At 49.4% G+C, this 6,000-nt stretch overlaps 1 long non-coding RNA gene across 2 annotated transcripts; it reads right to left on the bottom strand.

Annotated features, from left to right (window-relative positions):
• Nucleotides 1-298: 298 nt before the first annotated feature.
• On the bottom strand, nucleotides 299-3,128 carry LOC123027647. 2 transcript variants are annotated; one of them, XR_006415540.1, is made up of 4 exons: nucleotides 2,951-3,128; nucleotides 2,487-2,616; nucleotides 2,272-2,394; nucleotides 299-621 (listed from the first exon to the last, which is right to left on the bottom strand). It is a non-coding gene; the product is annotated as an uncharacterized LOC123027647 (long non-coding RNA). The 2 variants fall into 2 exon arrangements; XR_006415541.1 differs by lacking the exon at nucleotides 2,487-2,616 and having other exon boundaries at nucleotides 2,272-2,423.
• Nucleotides 3,129-6,000: the final 2,872 nt, after the last annotated feature.

Here is a 6,000-nt window from a genome sequence, read left to right as displayed (position 1 = left end):
TCATGGGAGAAAAAGTATGCCCAAATTTACGAGTGTTAGGGGCGAAGGAGCTGTTGCATGTTGTACCCATCAGAGACCACCCAAAGTCTATTCGCAGCAACCAGCGTGCCGTATTTATCTGGATAGTTTTGGCATAGTGTGTTCTGCTTTCATTCTTCTGCAATTACAAGCACTTCTCAGAGCTTTGTATCTTTACCTAAAAAAAGACAGGGGAGAAGCTTGCTGCAGCACCCCAGCTAGGGATGCCTTGGTAACATTATTTTCTCTCACAAAATAAGAAGATGTATCAACACAGAACTGGTGGTGGGTGGTTGTGTTTATGAAGAATGGCTGGATAAAATTATGTAATCCGAAAAACAGCCCAACGTGGGCAAGTTTAGTTCCTTCAGCAAGCATGGCACCTCTATTTGTCTGCTTCTCTTCAGCGTCATTTACACCCCTGGCTCACTGCTGCTTTTTCCATCGCCCAGCACTGCTGAGCACCAAGGCCTGCTTCTCAGACTCACAGAGGTCTTTTCAAGAAGCAGTAATATCCCAAGGGATACTGGAGAGAACACACATCAGCACCGAGTGTCTTCAGCCAAGTGGCACAGGAGGGGCCCCTTCAACCTCCGAGCTGGCCTGGAATTAATGAAGGAGGTAGATTAATCAAGGGTGAAATTAATGTCAATCAACTAAATAAGTTCCCCTGGTTAACTTACCAGCAACAGTGAAGTTGTGCATGTGTTAAAGTATCAGTATTTATAAAATTGGACTGGAACTTCCACCAGGCAAGAGGTGCTCCATCCTCCATGTAGGAGAAAGAATACCCTTTCCAGAATTGAAAAAGATGCATGCAGTATCTAGACCAGGGGTCTCAAACTCGCGGCCCGCGGGCCAATTGCGGGGACAGGCGGGGCAGGGGGAGGGGCCCTGCGGCCTTCAAAGTGCCGACGGTGCCTGGGCCAGTGGCGGGATGAGCGGCCCACCACCACCGCGGTGGTGGAATACTTGATGCGGCCCAGCCTCACCCAGACTCTACTTCCAGCGGCCCCCAGGGAAGTTGAGTTTGAGACCTCTGATCTGGATTAAAGTGTGCATCCTTTTCTTCCTCTTCATACGAATGTTTTATCCTCTCAAATGTGATGCTATCTTGGCATTATTTTGATACAAGGCCCGGGAAGGCCTTATCTCAGTGGGGATACCTCCTTCTTGGCATGCAGGTTCAACTCTTGCCATTTCCAGCCAGCACAGAATGATGGGAGTTGCACAGGTGGAGGGCACTGGGTTGGGGAAGCCTGGTGAAAAGGCTACTGGGCTGGAAGGACCAGTGCTGCGGCTGCAGATGAGGCAGCCTCCTAGGGTAGCTATGGAAACACCGCCATCATCGCCTGTTGTCCCGTCCAGGGGCGGAAGGGCCGTCCCAAGGGCCCCGCTCGGCTCTCGCCCAGCCTGTTGTGGTTCGTTAGCTTTAAACTGGGCTCGGACCGCTTGGAGACCCCTTCTATTGAGGGCGCTTCACCTGGGGCACAAACCTGTGTACGTTTAGACCGGAAAAGGCATCCTACTCCCGGCACGCTGCAGCCTGCCATGTGGGGAGACGAAGGCCTTTGTCCTGAACTTGCCTAGGCGTGCACCTTTCCACCACCCGGAAGTGGCAGGCCAACCCTGCTGGCTCTGCCCCCCCAGAGCCCTACTGAGTGGCCCTCGGCACTCGCCCAGGGTCCTGTCCTACCGGCACCACTGCTTGCAGCCGCTTGGCAAGGGCAGGGTGCTCAGTGGGAAGAGGAGCTTTTTCTGGGTGCCTTCGTGCATTCCGTGTAATGCTAATTCTGGTCCCGGTGCTGCTCTGCACCTCCCCTCCCCTCCCCTCCCCTCCCCTCTCCTCTTTATTGTTCAGAGGGGCAAAGCAGCCGCATTCAGTGCATCCAGACACCAAACCTCGCATCTGTTTGGCCCAAAGGGTGCAATCCCGACTAGGCAGTAAGTCAACTTAATGGGACTTGCTCCCAAGTAAACAGTGCTTGGACCACATTGCTCTTTGCAAGTAAAGCAGGCCAGAGGACAGGGAGATGGGTTCAAGCCAAGTGCTCTTCCTGCGGCAATCGTTTTCTGCTTGCAGTGAATCTGGCGTGCAGAGAGCGAGTCCAAAACTGTGGCTCTCCACCATATGCTACCCGCTTGCAGTTTGAAGCAGCACTCTCAGTTTTATTTATTTATCCGCATATTTATATGCCACCTATACTGGCCAAATGGCCTCCCTGGCTGGCTCACATAATATGAATCTGCTACCTCGATCTTGTTGAGTGTTGGACTGGGATGAGGGCAATCCGGGTTCTAGCCCCCATTTGGCCTCAAAAGCTCCCTGGACCAGCCACCAACTCTCAGCCTCACAGGGTTGTTGTGCAGATAAAGCTGGAGAGGAGGAGGATTCTGTCAGCTACCTTGAAGGGAAAAGGCAGGATATGAATAGAACAAACAAAGGTTGTGATAACATTCTCATTTACCTGGACGTAAGTCCTGTAGATCTCAATAGGACTTAGCTCCAACTCACTCAATACAGGTAGGATCAGGCCAAGCAAAGGTTACGGGCTGGGTATCATTCTTGGCACCAGGTGAAGACCTCTATGTTTACCCCTAGGAAAGTCACTTTGATTATGGCTTTATCAGTTCTTCTGAATTATTATTATTGCTATTACTGTTTCCACGTTGTGTCCTTTTAATTTTTTAAATTTTATTTCATTTTAGCCATCCTCTCATTACAGCATAAACATAGCATACTAACACCAGTAACAAGGATAACATAAAATATACTCACATATCTAAATGCAGCCTGTCCATTATCCTTAATTCCATATCATACTATTATCTGAGCTTATTTGGGCAAAGACGCCATAGGTAATAATGTGGATTGTTGGCCTTTAAGTTTTTACGATAGATAATAATATGATAAGGGGTTAGATAACGGTACCTTGTGTCCCTCTGGTGCACGCTCCCCCACCCTGACACGAGTCAGGATCGGCCCATTCCAAGACCCGTTCCTTCTTGCGTGTGCATGGAGCCCTCGGGGCTTTTCCTCAAAGGCAGAACGGCGGGAACAAAAGGGCCCGCGCCGGCCCAAGCAAGCGGCCTCGCCGCCTGCACGGAGCAACAGGTGCCCGCCGTCCCCGGCTCGGGATCGCGCGCGGCAGCCCCGGCGGGCCCTGGAGCGGCGCAGCTGCTCGCGCTCGGGGTGCGCGCAAGGGCTGGGAGGGGCGCACGCCGCGGGGCCTCGGCCGCCCCCTCCTCGCGCTTAAATACCGGAGGAATGCCTGCCGGCGGGACAGCTGTAGCCACGAGGCCGCTGCTCTCTCCTCTCCTCTCCTCTCCTCGCCGCGCTCCGGATCGCTGCTATTTTTGACCAGCGCTCTTCTGGTTGACCTTCCCATTGGCTCGGGACAAGGGTCCGAGAACTGGTTAAGGGGGGAATCCTTTCGTCTTTAGCTCCTGGGAGGCAGCATGAAATCTAAGGAGCTGCGAGACGGTGGCGAAAATGGTAAGTAGGCTTGCCTGGCACCCCCCCCGTCTCCCCCCCCCCCCCGGTGCCTCCTTCAGCAATCCGCGGGGCTGCAGAGAAAAGTCTGTGCATGTGGAGTGAAGGTGCCGGCTGGGTGGAACTCGCAGGTTGCCGGGAATATGGGAGGAATCGCTGAAGAAGCGCCTGCTTGCGTGGCGTGTGCCAATTTATGTGCATAGATGCCAGCTTAGAAATGCAGGCTAGAATGGACGTGGGAATGCAGCCCATCTCACTAGAGCGGGTTACACTGTGCCCAGGAGTGTCCGCACCATCTGAGGTCCATCCATGCACGCACCGCGGGGGAGGCAGCCTCAGGGACCTGGCTGCCCTCCCTTCTTAGGGTCCTTGAGCGTTATACCAGAGCCACAACTGTACCGCCCTTTCCATAGAGGTTTGTTCTCTGGCAGTATTTTGAATAGAGGACTCTTCCCTCCAAAGCAGGACACCTGGCGAGCCTACTTGTAAAGCTACAGCTTTAAGAGATCTAAGAAATAGCAGAAAGGGGTCCAAATCTTGTTTATGGTGAAGTCTCTTTAGAAATCTTCTACATGGGAAAGGGAGTGAGAATAAGCCATGATTAATCTCTAATTTTTAAGTCTTTTGCTCATGCAATGAAATTGTACGAGTCGATCCAAAATCATGCAGGTGGTATTTCACTGTTCTAAATTAACATGTTCATTAGAGGCATCTGGAGGCATGCAAGCATCTAACATATGTAATGCTATATACACTTACAGCATGATGTTGGTGAACCTAAAACATCCAACCAAAGATTACCAGCTAGAATTCTTTATCATGCCATTTTTATTTGCATGCTTTCTTTTCACGGATTCTGTAAATCTTGCCTATTCCAAGATTCATCCAATTCTATCAGCAAAAACAGTGCAGTCTCTCCCACTGAAACTGAACTTTCATGATCAGGAGTTAAAACTTGCAATGATGCAATGAAATCTCTGAAGCAAAGGATTCTGGGATGCAAGAGATTTGTGACCAGGTCTCCTGACTTTTTAAAGGTTTGGGCAGGAAGGTGTCTATAGTTTTATTTAACCCTGTTAGTTTGGACAGTTTTCCTAACTGAAATCCCATATTATTGACTTTGCAGATTTATACCCATAGTGTACCTGCCTCCCCACCCGCTCCAAGGTTAGCTAATAGCATTAAAGGCTGCGGCCTTCCCTATCTTGAGGGCCTTGAGATGTGCTGGACTACAACTCCCAGAATGCCTCAGGTTGGGAAGGCTTGAGGAACAGTGTTGTAAGTGTGCCAGAGCTGTCAGGGTTGAGGCACTGGGACTGTTTTGAGTAGCAGGAATGCTGAGCTAATCTGCCACACCCCAAAGCTTCCCTGGATTGCGTTGTCAGGGCCGTTGAATTAATTGGAGAAAAAGTGCAGACAGTAGGATTGCAATGGTCATGTTTTTACTCCTAAAAATGAGGAGCAGATTGTGGATCTTTTGTGTCACTTCTGTTTCAGCCTTTGTGCCTTAGATTGCTGGCTGGGCTTCAGCTAGTTCGTGTGATCAGATGTGAAGGAAAAGGACCCTTCTGTGGTTGTGTTGAAGGTAGAATTTCAGCAAGTGCAGGTTTTTTCCCTTGTCTCTTCTGGCTTAGTTGCACCTGCTATTCTTCCTTGCCTTGCCATACTGTCTTGCTGTTCTAGTTTCTTTGTACCTTTTATACACTGTGTTGTTGTTAACCTGCAGGAACCCTGAATAGGCTATCTCATTAGATGTCCCATCCCTTGATTTTCTTTTTTCTTGTCCCCACTGACACTTAGCATTTTGCAGCAAGGGGTCTGCTGAAGTCTCCCTAGGCTTTGCTGGGAGTCCGTTGCCCCTTAAGATTTCCTTTAAAGTATGTTTGTTTGTACTGCCACAAAATTTGGGAGTGCTCTCAAGTGTGCCAAAACTTTGCTCTTGTTTTTCAACCCATCTGCTTTGGCCCATTTCTGTCTGCACTAGTGGTCTGAGTTTGTTATTAGAAGGAGTGATAATTTGAGCATAAGTGGCTGTTTGAATGCCAATAAACCCCCGCTGCTAGGAATGAAAAGCACAGATTTTCACAAATATGCAGCTAATATCCGATGCCAGGCTTACAAAGGATGAAGCGTGGACAACAATTGCCAGCAGTCCCCAAAAGTTTGACTGCTCCTCCAAACACACACACAGATAGTGTTTTCTTCTACATAAGGAGTACCTCCTAAAACTTGTTCTTCTTCTCTCAGAACTAAGTTTGGGCAGCTTAACACGAAAGTGTCTTATAAAAACTTTACCTTAAAAAGCAGAGTTCGGTGTTTTAGCACGTGTACCCTTAGGGTTGTTTACCCAAATTAGGTCAGGATAATCTGCTGAAATGGCAAATCAGCCTTGCAACGAAACCTCCCAACTTCTGTCCTTGTGAGCAGAAAAGAAGTTTGCTCTCAGAACTACAAATAAATTTATGTAACCCAGTTTAAAGCTCTACAAA

This window comes from Varanus komodoensis, unplaced genomic scaffold (assembly GCF_004798865.1).
Source record: "Varanus komodoensis strain SLA01 unplaced genomic scaffold, ASM479886v1 scaffold33, whole genome shotgun sequence".
NCBI lineage: Eukaryota > Metazoa > Chordata > Lepidosauria > Squamata > Varanidae > Varanus > Varanus komodoensis.
The sequence above is the reverse complement of the archived record's forward strand: the minus strand, read 5'-3'. Positions and strand labels throughout refer to the sequence as shown.